This window comes from Aquila chrysaetos, chromosome 21 (genome assembly GCF_900496995.4).
Source record: "Aquila chrysaetos chrysaetos chromosome 21, bAquChr1.4, whole genome shotgun sequence".
Lineage (NCBI taxonomy): Eukaryota > Metazoa > Chordata > Aves > Accipitriformes > Accipitridae > Aquila > Aquila chrysaetos.
In genome coordinates, this window is record NC_044024.1 from 7,015,619 (window position 1) to 7,032,266 (window position 16,648).

Sequence of the window (16,648 nt, forward strand, 5' to 3'; positions counted from 1 at the left end):
TATGTTGATTTAAGCTTCCACTTTCTATTGATGGGACAGTTGGTATTTTATTAATTTCAGGTTAGCATCAGATTTCTACATGATCAATCACTTCTGAAAATAGAAGATAAACTGGTATGATGTGATATGCCTGAAAAACTCAATTCTCAAGATTTGCTTTTTCGTACAGTCTCTTCTAATTCAAGATTACAACGTTTCGCTAGAGGAAGTATGACAGTCTTACACTCTGCAGTCATCCATCTAATATTTTTCAATAGCTCTAAGTTTAGTGAGTGAGGTAAATAAACTCATATTTTTAAAATTGTGATAATAATAAGTAAAAAGTCATCCGACAACATTTTTAGTCCCTTTCACAATCTAATGATCACTTCTTACACTAATTCTTTCAATTATAGTACTACTTCTGTTGTTGTTAGTGAATAAATAATTATTAATGCAACCTAATACAAACTTTATTTTTGCCTTAGAAAAACATAGCTAATTTCCTCTTTGGCCTTTTGTGGCCCTTCATGCGTAGGACAGATTTGGTTTTCATGGAAGACAGTCATGTAAAAAGAAAAGTCTTCTCCAGTCTAGAAAATGTTTGGATAAAAGCACCGTTAGAAACAAAACCAATTTATCAAATGGCACAGCTGTTCACTGTATGTTAATAATGATCCTTTTTATTTGGGTGCTGTTTGGTATTTATAGCTAATTAACTCCCTTTTACTCAGCAATCTGCATTTAGAGAACAGAGAAAACTGAAATAGATTGAATTAGAAGCTGTTGAATACATAGAAGAAATTCAGTTAATTCACTGTAGACCAGTTATTACTAAAGTACTGAAATATATTTTCAGGGTTTTTTTTCTGTTACTGTATCTTTATTTTCTAAATTTTTACTTAAAATGCTGAGTATAAAGACTTTAACAAGTTACAGAAACTTCAAAAGCAAATATCCTCATTTTCTCATTATTAACTTTGAAGAAACGGACTGTTTTGAAGGTAAGATTAAGCAATTTTTTCCATTGCTAATGTTGAACTATTGATACACAGGTAATGTTTTGTATTACATGGACAAAAAAATTCACATGCTTACTGTCTCAGAATATCAGAGTTCTTTGTGTAAGCCACATTGAAAAAGCTGCACCTACTCTTGTGAGGGAATGAAGCCTACTTCCCACTGTGCTGCTGGCCAGTTCAAGTAAAGAAAATACATTGCTTTTTTTCCTCTTCTGTTGCTTTGAAGTGAGTAGTTTGAAACTGAGTTTCGGAAGTGGAGAACTGTGGCATTATCACTTAAGTGTAGTAAAATGGGTAATGATAGCTTATGAAATAGTCTTCCAGTGTAGATGGAAATAATTTAAAATTACTTGCTGAATATTTGTTCACAGAGCATGAGTTCCCAGTTAAATTCCACAGTAATATGCTCTACATGCCTTTTCCTACCACCAATGTTGGAATTTAGTTTATACAAGTTTAGAATATGAGTTACTAGCTATTTTGGTGGACACTACCAATTAGAGGAAATGAAGAGTACTTTTTAGAATTTCTAACAGGAAAAAAAAAAAAAAGATAATTTGGATGCTTGAGCATTTCTAAACCATTTTTTTTCTCTTTTCCTTCCAGTAAACTTCTTTTTTGAACCAAAATTAATTATTTTCGTTTGATGCTTCCCAAGTATTTTTGCCAGAACTTACAATTTTTGGGTGGTAATACTAAAATTTTTCTTTGATGTGGTCATTTTGGACTGATGGTTTCCTGCTTCTTTTTATTCTTAGTTCTCACTTGCTGTACGGCCTTAAAAAAGTCACTTTAGGGTAAATGTTCAACAATGATTGCATATATTTTATACAGTCTGGTTTTAGATGATGTCTTACAGTTTTCCCATTTATAAAATGTGTGATAAAACTGTCTTCATATAAGTATTTTGGAACATTATTTTTTTAAAGCATTTATTAATCTTTAGATGAATCTTTCTCACAATTATAGATAACAGATGTAATGCACAGGAGGCCTTGTTACTTATTTGGTTTATCTGCAGTAAGCCTTTTTCAAAAATTAGTTTTGAAGTACACATGTGCAATTACTTCTGTCGTAATATCTCCGGGCAGATGAGGTAGGCATGGGAAACAAAAAAGGAAGAAAGAGACATCTTCCGATACTGACTGCCTGTGAGATTTCCTGCCTGTTGCTGGCTTCTTAGTTCAGGTTAGGCACTAATGGTCATATGGTAGGAATCCAGTGGTAAGACTGAGTAGTGGATTTACCTCACAAATCTGGTGGGACTGCCTTGCGTCTGATTGTTGGGCTGCTTACCACCCTTGTCTAGAATGGGAAAGTTTGTGTATCTCAGATTTGGGAAAAAATTAAATTTCCACCTCTCTGTCCTGCCAGACTTTTCAGTTGCCCTCAGTCAATGCCACAGCACTAGTAAGATAATTAGTTCTTGTCATCTTCAGTGCTCCCTGAATATACCAACATGTTTTTAACCAAACCAGAGTCCTTCTAGCTCTGCACATTGGAAAGAAAATATTAAAATGTTATCTCAGTATTCAAATGACATGTTTGTTTGTGTGTTATTTAATTTGCACTGACTTTAAGGCAAGATAATATTTCTATCCTTAAAGTTTAATAGCACAAGTGGGTGTTAATTCTGATAAGAGTTCAAGAGCTAGCAATATAATGCTGCTAGAATTTTAGTAAATAGAAAACTGCTGTAGGTTTTAGTAATACAGTGCTAGCATCAAATAGAATGAGCAGCCAGTCTGCAGATGAGAGATTGAAACCACTTTGAAGAGATCTCTTGTTCAACTGGCAATCATTAAAGAGGCATTTTTACTGATTTAGCATCTGGTATTTGGTCAGAATTTATGGTTCTGAAAATGTATAAAATAAGTGCCTTTTATAAACTAGCTAGTCTATTGGATTTGATTGTACCTTCAATTGAAAACCCTTATACAGAATACAAGCATGAAGAAAAATGTACTATCTCTGTAATTCTCTCTGAAAAAACATCTCAACGTGAATTCGTAAACATTGAACTACATAGAAGTCAATGGCAAATTTTGAGCGGACTTCAAATACCTCTTGCTATTTTTATTTCAGGACTAATTTTTTCTTTTACTAGAAAGATTTCTACTATCTGACCAAAGTATCAACTCAGGGAAGCACTGACAACGTTATCCTAACTTAGAGAACGACACATTTTACTTGGAAACATAGCTTTCAGCATATACTTGAGTCCTACTTGTGTGATTCAAGTGAGTATCAGAGTGGAAGGGATTTGAGGTTAAATTCAAATACTTGCCTGAAAGAAGTCTTTAGATGGAAGTTGGAGGAGGAGGGGGGAAGGTTACTTTCCATTTAGCAATTTTGAAGTGTGGAGAATCATGAAAAAAAAGTGAATACAGGAAAAAAAAAATACCAAGAATTGCTTTCTTTTTAATTCTATTTTAATATGTGCCTGAGTAGATTTACATTACTGGGGAATCAGAAAGATACTGTATGTGTGTTTTCTGAAAAAGAACTGTTATTTTTTGGCTTGATTTTCTATATCTTATGCAATCTTTTCCTTAGCTTCCTGATCACTCTTATTTGTTCCTCGTCCCTTTCTATCCTCCCGCCCACCACTAACTTTTATGTGTGTTGGCCGATTTCAGCCATGTTTGACAAGAAGGCATAGATCTGAGGCATGGGGTCCTGTGAAAGTCTGCATGATGTTGGTTCAGACGTGTTCAGACTCCAAAGCTATTTGTTTTGCTTGCCATTAGTTTGGAGGTAATGCTTCTGCAGGAATCAAGAAGCAGCAGCCAGCTAACCAGTCAATGTTCGTCAAGCTGCAAAGTAAAACAAAGCATATGCCACTTAGCGGGCTAAAAAGAAATTGTTAGTATAGATGGAATGGGATGAGAGTTCAAGAAAAAGAAGACAGAGAAAATGAGGCAGCTGGAGATTGAGGAATTGCAAAGGGATGGGTTGTAGAGAAGTGAGGGAGCTGAATAAATCAAGTGTGATACATAAGCTCACAAAAGGCCGAGTTTTGTTAGTTTTCCTGCTCAGAGTATTAGTTACAGGTCTTTCCTTTTCTTTGCTGCTGTTCATAAGAAAGTAGAAGTAAAAAAGAATTGCTACATTTCAACTCAGATAGGAGATAAAAAAAAAATTCGTAAGGAGCTCAGTATATTTAATGTATCTCTTCAGAATAATATTTACTAGATATTCTCTATTGTCTTGTGTTCTTATATCATTTGTAAAAAGAACCAAATGCAGTGTCTTAAAACTGCTACTTCAAAAGGAGTTCTGAGGCATCTCTTTCTGGGGGAGATGTTTAGAGTAAGGGTTACTCAGACATACTACGTTAGTCCTTCCTTTGTGAATGAATTTGGTAGATACAGAAACATCAAAACAGATTAAGAAAAGCTGCCAAGGTTTTCCTTCCAGACTCTATGACCCTTGTTTGGTAGCAAATTCTGTGTAGGTTTTAAAATATGTCTGTGCGTTTCAGCATATACATATTTTTAAGGCTTTGCATCAGATGGAGGAAAAGTAGACAGTGACAAGATTTGCTGAGTATATAGTGTATATAATCTGACATTTTCAGGACACGGATTTTAACTTAACTAATTTACACCATCAAGCCACACTACTTAAAATATGTGACAGCAAACCATCTTCAAATTTTATATATGGATTTCTTCATTTTGTAGATCTAAGATCCATCAATTTTGTTCTGCAGAACTTAATCTTCTTTTCTTCGTCCATATTATGACTATGACTCACTATTGTGTTTGCTGTTAGCTCCACCTTTATTTAGTCTCTTTCACGTCTGTATGAGAGCTCACCTTCTGCTGTCAAGCCCTGGCTCTTCCCTTTCATAGAAAGTCCAAAAATTATCCATGGATGGATTAAACCATAACCTATAGTACTGTGTATATCTAATTTGGCCCCTGTTATCTATTCAAAAGCCGTAAGAAGTCTGACTCGCTCCACGCCAATTCCAGGATGGGGAAGAGGCATCAATAAAAGCATGGCATGTAATTGCTGGTGAGACAAGACATTTACACCAGGCTTATTCACGGTAAATAGTTGCTGTTCCAGAGGGAGGGGCCAATATCTGTTGCCTCAGTGTCTCTTGTCATAGCATATGAGGAAAGCCACGATTTATAAATCTTTCTGTGAGATTATAGAACTGTCTTTAGCATTTCTCGGTTTTGCAGCTAAGCTCTGATCTTTCTCACTGTTATACTCTTTGGCTATAGCCATACCCCAAGCCCTAATGTTAACTGAAGAACAAAATACATCAGAGCGTAAAACACTAAATTCTTTGGTGGAGCAGAGAGAGTTGGGTCCAGAATAATTGGGAACATCTGGTTCTTGGTCAACAGTAGATTAGTAAATTGGTGAGTTGATATAAGGATTACTGTGAGTCAAAATTTGCACATAAGTAAATTTCAGCTACTGAAGAAACAGCAAGTATCAAAGATGTGAAATGGCAATAATTATTCTTGGAGTTTCTGAAACATGCCATTATATGCTTTATAATTAAAAAACAAAACCAAAACAAAGCCCCTTTATGGATGCATCTGTTCTGTGTAATTTAAATAGCACCCCTCCCAAGGATACTATTTGGATCTTTCTTTAATGTGAAATTTCTTTCTAGTTTTATAACCTATTTTATTTATACTCCTGTTGCTTTATTGGTGGATATTTAAATTGCCTTACTGACTAAGCAGGATCAAAATCCAACTTTGCTGCTATACTGGAATTGTTCCATATTTACACCAGAAGTTCCTCATGAACTCTTAGATGAAAATTTTCTAGGGGCCTGGTATATGCAACAACCCATTTTCATGCATCTTCTGGTCTTTATGCAATTACTACCTCCATCTTGGTCTGCAGTTTAAAGTGCCAGAAGCTTTGCTCTAATTTGGTTTGTACGAAGCCAGTTTCTCCTATACAGATCCCTTATATTCCAAGTTTCCACAGTGGTGCCCTATCCTATCTATACTTTCTTTTTGGTCACATAGAATCTACCCCTCTGCTTCTCTGATTGGACATGTTAATGGTAACAGAAATGTCTCCTACCTAACAGCTTAAGTTTTGCCTCTAGAGCATACCTCCTACTACATTTGGTGTTGTTGGTACCCATCATCTGTGCATCTAACCATCTTCTTGGGTATCACAACTACAGCTATTTGAATGCTGCTTACTCAAGCCATCCACCACTGTTTCTGTTTATTTATGGTATTGTGAAATACAGTTTCACTTAATGTGGATGGTTTAATTTGTATGGACTAGAGGAAAGATGTTTTTGGAACACTGCATGGAATAGGTGTGGTAACACCAAGGAAGGTTTTATTCATTAACAAGTTACATACTATGTAGGTGGCAAGCTTTCCCCGTGATGTGCTAAAAAAGAATGAACTGCACTTTAGGGCATGAATTAAAAAAGATAACTCCTATGCTTTCATAAAGTTATATAATGTTATGATTAAAATCTTTATGCTTTTCAGAGAAAATAAAATTATATCTGTATTTTATTTTATCTAAGAATAAACATATTAACTGAAATGTTGAAGAAAATAAATAGGCACGCAAACCTACCTCAATCTCTCCAACACTGCAAAATCCCAAAATGCTCAGCTGACTCAGAGTCTCTTCTACATTATTCCTATAAATCTGCCCTTCCTTAGCACAGGATGCAGGCGGGCTGAGGGTTAAAGGCAATATGATTGATGTATACTGCATTTTTACAGAGCGGTGTATAGAAAACTGGATCTATAGGAAGCCATCATCATGTACTGCTGCTAAAAGCTATTCAATAGTTCAGAACAACTGAAGTAGACTGAGGTAGTTCTGGTACTAAAGGACTGGAAACATAATGACACATTTTCTTTCCCTCGCTTCTTTAATTTTGTGGAAAATAAATTGCAGTCTGTAAGTGTGAGGTGACAGATGATCTGAGTTTCCCAAATAAATTCTGGACAACTAGGGCATAGTGAGTATTTAAGTGGTGTTATGCATCATGAACTTGATTTGCCTATTTAGAAACATGTGCTGTTCTTTTGTGTGAGAATGTTATGTGCATGCTCATGAGAACATTACTGTTCAGATACAGAGTGCTCTTGTTCTATCAGCAATATACTGGACTACATATTTTCCAAAGAAATTCCCAGCTTTATTTCACGCTGCCTGTTCCTGGGCAGCATGAAATTGCACTTGTTGGGTGGAAGGCAGTATCTCATTCTTATAGTATCTCTTCCTGATTACATCTTGTTAGAAACTATCACCACGTTAATCAATTGTTTCTACTGCTCTGTGCACATGTCCAGTGCCACCAGAAGAAAAATGTGAGGAGAGAGGAAACTATTGGCAGTGCAAACACCTTTTAGGTAATTAAGCTAGGATTGTATACTGCTGGTTTTGTTCTGAGAGGGAATACAAATGAAACAAATTTGAGATGATCACAGCTGTTGAATAGCAACTGGGTACTGCCTAAATTCCAGAAAAAACGGTGTGTGATTACTAAAGGTAATTGTAATTTTGGATTAAATATGCCCAGAAAAAAAATGCAATATATAATTGAAAGTGGCAAAGGCAAGGACGTAAAAGTTATTACGTAGCAAAATTAACGTTGCCAGTACAACCTTGTTTGGGCTTCCTTGTGTGAGTAGACTCTGATACAGTGCAATTACACAAACATATGCTATTTTTAACATAAACTCCATGCTTTGTCTTGTACACCAAGATAATTTAATTCACCCAATGAACAGAGGTTCAATATTTCATTTAATCCTTATCGTTAATTGTTGTTCGCCTGACTGGCTTACTGGATACCACTAGGGCTTTGATCTGAGGAAGGAACTGTTAATCACTTCATTGTCTGTTACGTAGTTCTCATCAATACAATGTTTTTCAAACACTAATTTGATTTATGGGCTTTCGTGACGCTCCTGTGAGATGGGAGGGTACTATTTCCATTTCACGGGTAGGAAAGTAAAAAACAAAGACATTGACGTCAAAAGCTTTTGCTAATTTTGGAAAACTTGGATTTTATGTATTTAAATCAACGCTCTGAGTTTTTACAGAAACCAGAAATGCAAACTCAAGAGCCTGCGGGGAAAAAAAACACCACTCCAGAGCTACTGATTTTCTATGAAGGAGTTTACTTAAAGTCTCACAGAATCCAGTTTCCCAGAGCCATTCTCAAGTGCTATAACCATGGGATTGTTTTTTCCCCCACAATACCCTACATAATTTACTGCATGTCTTCCAACTTGCTCTGTAAATGAAAGGGAAATCTTAGAGACAAAATGAACAAGTAATTCAAGCCCAGAGCAGGTCTCCCTTATGCAATAAATGACCAAAGGGAACAATACTCGCATGGAGGGGAAGGGGGGAAGGCATGTTGTGGTGTAATATTATACTTTCCAGTTCCAAAGATGTGTTTTGCAAACTTAATGTTTTTAATACCATCTATGTGTGTGTGTGGGGGGGTCAGATTGGCATTATGTAAGTTATGAGCAAGTATGAAAATGGATAAACCACATCAGTCACTTAGAGCAAATCATCCACAATCGCAGGTGGTGATTCCCAATTTATATCAATCCTAAAAGAATATGTTTTTTAATGGAGAATAGCATACATTTCTGAGAATGGACCAATATTGCAGTTGAGAGATAATGCGTTCTCTGAACCTGCATCTCCTAGCTTCTTTCTTCCAAGTGTTCTTTTCATCTTGGAGACCCTACCGGCTCCCCAGGTACCTTGTTCCTTTCTACTTAGTCTGTTTTCCATTCACTTAGCATTCAAATTAGGCAGCTTCCTCATTTATGACCCCTGACAAACAGTGGGGCAATGTTGAGAACATAGGTGAGAAAGTTTACTGTCATGAGTTGCATCATCAACCTGGACAAGGCTTTAGCATACAGGGGAGGTTACCGTGCAGTTCTGGGCTCTATGATGCTTGGCAAAAATTGCATCTTCAATGAAATTACATGTATGGTCTGAAATCCTTGTTAATTGCAAAGTCTGTCAAAACTCTCCTGAATGAATACAACCAATCATTTTCACAAGATTGATAACTTGGTCCCTTTTTTGGTTGATTTCCGTTATTTCCACTACATGATGTAAAGGACAGGATTGATGTGGTGACAGTACCAGCCAAATCTCTTGTCAGAGCATGAGCAAACTACAGATTCTTAAAAAGAGGCTTTCAGGAAGTTTGGGGATTTTTAGGGTATTTTTGTAGTTTTGGTTTTTTTTGGTTTTTTTTTTTTTTTGTGGGTTTTGGTTGTTGGGGTTTTTTTGTTTGGTTTTTTTTGTTGTTGTTTTAATTCAGGAAAAATCTTGTAATAGACTCATTGTGTAACAAATTAACTGCTTCGACTAGAAACTCGAAGTGGAAAACTGACACAGAATATTTCAGTTTAAGTGGGTAAAAAAAATAAACTAATGCAAAGGATCTTATAACGAGGAATGTTGGGCAATATAGGCAAGCTTTAAATGTCACTATTCCTGTGGTGTATATCAGGCAGATTCCCATAGTCATGTTGAGGAAGATTGTGGAGGGAGGGGAAGGGAAAGGTAGTGTTATATTGTTTGGCCAATCCTCCATCAGAACAGTGTTCCCAATGGGACTATTTTTAGCAATGTATTTTGAAAGTTGTTTTGCAATTAGAGAACTGTCAAGGTGTTTTTGTACAACCGTGCACTTAACAATAGGATTCCTGCTGAACGCAGTTCTCATAAATCCATCAAAAAGGAGAGCAGTAAATGTTCTGATCTCATAAATACTTTTGTGTGTGTATAGAAGCGTTCTGTAACATTCCTCTGACTTACATCATATACATGTTATGGTTCACATTAAGTCTGGGAGGAGAGGTTCAACTGAGACCTGGAACAGATCTGCTTTTGGCCCAGTTGCCATTCAAAACGGGATAGAATATTTGAGGAGAAAAAACCTACTACCGGAATTTGCAGATAGTCTTGTAAGGAGTAAGGTGGTAATGGGAAAGATAAAATCTATAAAATTATATTCTAAGGCTGTTTCATTTCAGTAATATGTGTTTCTATTAAAGGTTTCAGTTCAGAGGACATACGTGAATGGAAAAAGTGCAGGTCCCTCTAACAACAGGAACTTATTTTCGTTTTTTAGGAATTTTTAGTTTTGGTGGAGGATTTTACTTAGGTTACCAGGCTTAAAAAGTGAGTGTAATCCATTAGTATAAAATAAGTAAAGAGGGATGAAAATCTCCACTTCTTTACCTCCATTGAATTCACTGAAGTAAATTAAAGAAAGTATCAGACTTGTGCATTTCCTGACTGGTTTGATGAAACCATAAGGAAGTTGGATTTCTCGGGTGCTATTGTCTTCTATGACACCTTTTTTCCAAGTACCTGAATCTGCTTTTAAATAATCAATTAAAGTTTGTTGCAACTTTGAGGAAATTTTCAAATCAATATTAACTGCTTAATAGATACTGATGCTGTAGTAAGGTTAGAAATCAGAAAAACTAGGAAAAAAAGACTAAGCAGACAAAAAGAAGACTTTTATCTGAACTTTCTGTTTGGGTCTGTGTGCATCTTGTTACTGAATTGGAATTCTAAATCTGGTTTTATAATTCTGCTTTTTTAACTATTAGATTAAGGTTTTGAACTCATTTAACTTGATGACAAAGTAAAATAAACTGTCTTGAGGGATGTATTGAGAAGGAATTTGCAACTCTAGTTAATGTTCTCATCTTCCATCTTTTACTCATAGAACAGCAAACTTTGATATTATTTCCTGAAAAATGAAAGTGTCTCCCCACTCTGCCCCCAAATCTTACATAAATACAGTAAGTTGTTCACAAACTGACCAGAACAGACAGACCCAAACCCCTGAAATTTAGGATTGTTTTATGGGTTGCTTCAACAGTTTATCGACATAAGAATGTCAGGTAGAGTCAATCATGGCTCGAATGACGCTTATGTGGTTTTGGAACTGGCAGTTTAAATGTCCTTGTGGTATCCAGTATTGGCCAAAGCAGCAGACCTCTGTCTTATATGCAGTGGTGTGTTGCTGAGGTTGTAGACTAACAAATGAAACTAAAATAAAGGACTAAATAAAATTATGAAGATGGGGGGGGGGAAAGGAAAATAATGTTGTTTGCTTAATCTGATTTTGGACAATCCATTACTTACCTGCGCACATGCTTGTGCTTTCTCTCTCTCTCTCTCTCTCTCTCTCTCTCCCCCCACCGCTTTTTCCCCTCAAGTTCCCTGCTTTCTGCGCCTAATTAGATTTATATATATATATATTTAAAAAAAAACCCCACAAAACAACTTTAAAAAATTTTTTTTTACATATATCATGTTATTTACACTTTGCCTCACCAAATACTTGTATTTGAGGCCTCTGGAATACCAGTGATTCTGGCTCTTTTCAGAAAGCAAGTTCTAAAATTAATCTTTCAGAAAGAAAATGGTAATAGTTTAAATCCTCTTAACTTCACTTTGTTCTTGATCAGATCCTTGGAGGGTGGTGGTTTGGGTTTTTTATTTCATCGTCTTGTTTTGTCTGTATTGAAAGTATTTTCTTTGTTTGTGCTTGAGGGGACGAAGCAGCTTTCCAAAATCCAAGAGATTTATTCAACAATTCATATGTGTAGAGATAGTGGACGGACTGAGAATCATAGTGCCATGTTTCATGTGACTTGAGAAATAGTTCTGTGAAAACAATGGTGCTGTAAAAATTAATAGAATTTATTAATAATAGGTTAGAATTAGAATGTGGATAAATTATGATAGATCTTTAGGCCAAAAAGTTTCTGACAATGATTGCCTTAGCCTGAAGAAACTACTTTTTGCTCTCTTCTTTTCCCTCTGGCATGTTGTTGCTAATGCGGGCACTAAGGAATGGTATCACTATGCCGTGCAGTTGAACTCTTACGATACCAGTGAAGGAAGGGCTGGGGCAAAACCCAGGAAACTTAAGAAAAAAAGGAATGTGAAAGGTAGGGTGCAAATAAAATGAAAGAAATGGAAAAGTGGAGACAGCAAAACAAAACCAGATGTGCACAAAAAGTTACATTTCATAAAGAGAATGAACTCTCTCCAGCTCCTCTAGCTTTTCTCTCTATAATTCTCTTATTATGAAGTGCCTTCATAGAAATGTACAGAAACTAAAGGACTAATAATTATTCCGGCTAAACCAGTAGGATTTAGCCATTAAATTATTATATTAATTATTTCAAAGTAGATATCACGTTAAACTTTTCTCAGTAATAAAATCCGGGAGTTAATATTCTTCTATCTTAAAACGTGTTAAGTTCACTGTATGTAAAGCAAACTCTCCATTAACACCGTATTTAAATAGAACATGAACAACTTCCACATCTGAAAATGCCATTTCAGTAAAAAATTCAGGGTACAATGTTGAATTCATATTATTTGTGATTTAAATTCAAGTGGTGGCTTTATTTGTTTCCCAAAGTAGAAAATCAGAATTTTCCAAGAACACGATTTCAAGTGACCCAAATGTCTGTAAAAGGTGTGGGAAAATATTGTGATGCCTAAAGTAGATTGTCGTTACCTCCTTCTAGTTATACGATAGGGAACTGCAGCCAGTGTCACCATCCTTGTGCTGAGAGGAGCAGAGACAAAGTCTTAACCAAGAAACTACTGCTTCATTTGATCCCAGTCTTTGGCACTGATTTTGTCCTCATCATTGCAGAGAGGTGCTTGTAGAGAGTGCCAGGGTCTTCATACGTGTCCGTTTGCTATGACATGGTCTGTAAAAACTAGAGAGAAACTTTAATTGCTAAGTCAAGATCAAAATATTAAACATTACATACAATAAATAAATCTGTCTAAGCAGTATACTAATGGAGTGTAAAGGCTCACATTATCGATAATAGTTAATTTCGTGAGTGGAGTGAAAGATGGTGGTTGGAATTTTTTGTTTCTTTGTTTTGTTTTTTATTGTTTTTGTTTGTTTGTTTGTTTTTAATGGAGTTGTGAGAGTTCTGTGTTTATGCCTCTCTTAAATCTTTAGTCTTCATCCTGAAAGTTCAATAGTCAGACTTACTCAGAGTTGGCAATAAATTATCCAAATAACTTTTTTTAACTCATCAAATTGCAAATTTTTGATAAGTTTTCCTTCAACTTTGCATGCATAAAGAGCCAGAAGCAAATTAATTGCACGATTTCACACTGGCTGTGGTGAAAATTTTCTAAACATTCCCCCTAGGTTTTTTAAAATGACTTGTCTTGCCTTGTCGACAGGCTGAGGCAATTAAACCTTCTATTTAAAACAAGGAAACAAAAATACAAACAAAATTGCTACAGTTTTTCAACCTATCATTGAAAACTCTGAAATCTGTATCAAAATGTCCCATTTGCCTCTTACCAACAAATAATGTCTTTGGAATAAAGTCATCAGCTACTATCTATTGACAGGCTTGAAGAGTCAGAATACTACTCCTAAGCTGACATCTTCACTATACCCAATACAGAACTGTCCACAGGTGTCTTACAATGAAAAAAACCCCAAAGCATTGGCTGCTTGGGGAATTCCATAAATTCCTCACTCAGTTGTAAGCAATAAGTATAGGTACAACTTGGCTTCTTTTCCAGATGGTATGTATCTTGTATCTAGCCATAGCTTATATCATCCTTAGATCACAAGTTAGATAAGGAGACCTGCTCTTTTCAAGCCTGCACAACCAATACGCCACTTTAAATGCCACTTAACCATGATTTTTCTGTTTGATTTCTTTTCTGGGTTGTGTTCTGTCAATCCATACCAAGAACAAACACCTTCAAGGTCTTTGTTCAAAACAGTCTGAAGAAACTCTGCTTGCGTATTTATTCCAGTAGCAAATTGCTTCAAAAATTAGAGAATTGTTGCTAAAGTATTCTCACAATTATATACAAGGGATGTGACGCAGTAAGGCTGACAAGTCAACATAATGTTTGGGGTTTTGTCCTCACTGTAAATATGTCTCTGTCATTTTTTGGTAGCCCAAAAGACATCTTGTAGTTCTACAGAATCTTTTCTAAATCTGGAATCTCCAGACTTTTGGAATGTTCATTAAAAGGAAAACAATCCATCTTCCATGCTTTTTCCCTCTAAAATACTTTACCTGGACAAGATATCTCAAATGTATAAATCTTTTATATATTAATAATTTGTTCTTTGTCAACATACTTAGGAATGGCAAGAAAAGAATCCTTGACAAACATATTTCTTAGGCATGACAGTGTAGTTCTTAATTAAAAAAAAAGTAATTCAGACACAGCAAGAAGCCATAGACAGCCAGTGAAAAAATCTTTCATCAAGAGAATGAGAGAATAAAAATACAGTCAGCGATATCATTTGAGCTTTTCTCCCACTTATTACTACACAATTTGATCGTTAATTTTAGATAAATAGCGTGTTAAATGCTTTTAAGGATATACAAAGACTACTGTTTCTTCTTTGTCCACCTTTGCTGGAGTTATTAATTATATATTATCTTTTTAAAATGTAACATTTCCTGCTAATTAAACTCTCCCAAAGATAAGGAGGTATTCTTGTTTTTATAGATCATAATAATTGATTTGGGGGTTGGGCTAAGAGTGGTTCTGTAAAATAATCAGATTGTCTTCAGAACAGAGGGGAATTTGTAGTGCTGTGCCTCTACGTATGGACAAAAACCCATCAGCTCTGCAAATCAGCGTTGAAACCAATACAAATGTTAAGCAGAGCTGACAAAAATGTTCAAAATATAATTTTTTACTAAATCAATTACTTTTCTGGAGTTTTATGAACAATTATTATTATTTTCAAAATTCTAAGCTGTTACTATGGCAGCCTGCATTGCCACCCTGTTCTGGTTCCAGGGTCTTTATTCTACCAGTGCCCACTCGCAGTGAACATGCCCAGTGCCCAGCCCTTTGGTCGTTCCCATCAGAGGACCTGCTGGAGCACTTCCCTGCTCCCTCCTGCTTGCGTGCCAGACTGGTGGACATGTGTGTTTTCCTGACCTAGAGCTTTCACTCACACAGGGAGCCCTGAGGGACTAAGGCTCTGCAGTGCACAGTGGAGCAGCTCTGCCCCATAGTATAGATTTGGCCTAAGGAGTATTAGTTGTAACGGTCTGATTTATCTCCCCACCTCCCTCCTGATCAGAAAGGTACATTAACCGAGTGCACAAAAACTTCTTAGCGCTTTTTGATGGGGCAGAGGTTCTCGGGTGCCAGCTGAATACTTTATTTAGCAATTATATCAATCAGTATACAGGGTGAGAAAAGAGTCTATCAGACTCAGGGCCCTGTCATTCCTTTTCATATGATTTCTCTTCATTCCTTTTCACATGATTTCTCTAGCTGTATCTTGTGCAATACCTGCAGCTTTTATATAACCCCCCAATGTTAATATTCCAACATGATTTCATTCTAGCAGGCATATCAGCATGCAATGTAAAGCTACCATGTTCCTGTACTTTAATGAATGATTATCCATAGTAACTGTAATAGACCGCATTGCCTATGGTTGCAAAGTAAAATGCCTAGTTGAAGTCACCATGAAGATGGTTCAAATCAATTGATTTTGATTTGAAATTGTTATTCAGTATCTATATACTTTATTAATGCAGCTTGTTTGATAGGCAATGACTTGTGAAGCCATGGTAATGCAGTCATTTCCAAGTGTGTGACTGTTCCATAAAAGTTGCTCAGCCAAATGTTTAAGAAAACTGAGCCTTAAAATTACGTAAATACTGCTGGAGAGAACTGATTGCAGAACTTCTTTTGTCATATTTGTTTATATCTCTTGAGAGCAATAATGTAGTCGCACAACTTACTGAGAAGTCAGGTTCTTCCTTAAAACACTCCATCATTCTGTCATTGTCTCGCATTTAGTACATGACTTGGGAGTAACTGTCTTACATATTTGCTCAAATGTAAACAAGTATAAGTGCATGCACGAAATTGCTCAACTGGTTTAGAATATTAGGATCTGCACAATCCAAGTGAATGGTTGATATTCCAGTGATCATTGTTTTCTACCCAGTTGCCTACTGTGAATTTAAAAATCTTCATTGATGACATATCTATCTATATAAATACAGAGAACTATAAAGTAAATTTTTTGCCTTTTTTCTTTCTTTTTTTTCCTAATTTCTCTAGAAATAACGGTCAAGGGTCTATTTCTGATGGTTGTAGTACAGACTACTACATAGCTTCCTTTGATAGAAATGTGTTTACTCCTCTCTATTTTCTTTCTAATCTGAAATGAAAATTTTTTTTTTCCTTTTATGCATGGAAAGGGTAAAAACTCCCATGATGATTACGACAGAAGTCTTATTTGAGTTATTCATTAAGGTTGGTGTGCATTTCCACTCAATCTTCTCTTCCTAAAACAGAATAAACAATCACAAGCTTGACAATCCTTTCAGTGCAGAAACTCAGGATGTAAGTAAACAACTTCTTTAGGTGGTTTGATGGTGGCTTTTTCAGAAACATGCCAAGCCTCACAGCTATGTTATTTTGCCTCTGGGAATAAGAAATAATAAAGTTTTAGGTAAGAGCTAGGGGGAAAGGCTACCCTAAACCTAGGTATTTATATTTGTATCAAATTCATAATTCGTAACGTAATTCCCAAATCTCTACAGGAACTAGTACAGTATTGTATTATTGCTAGA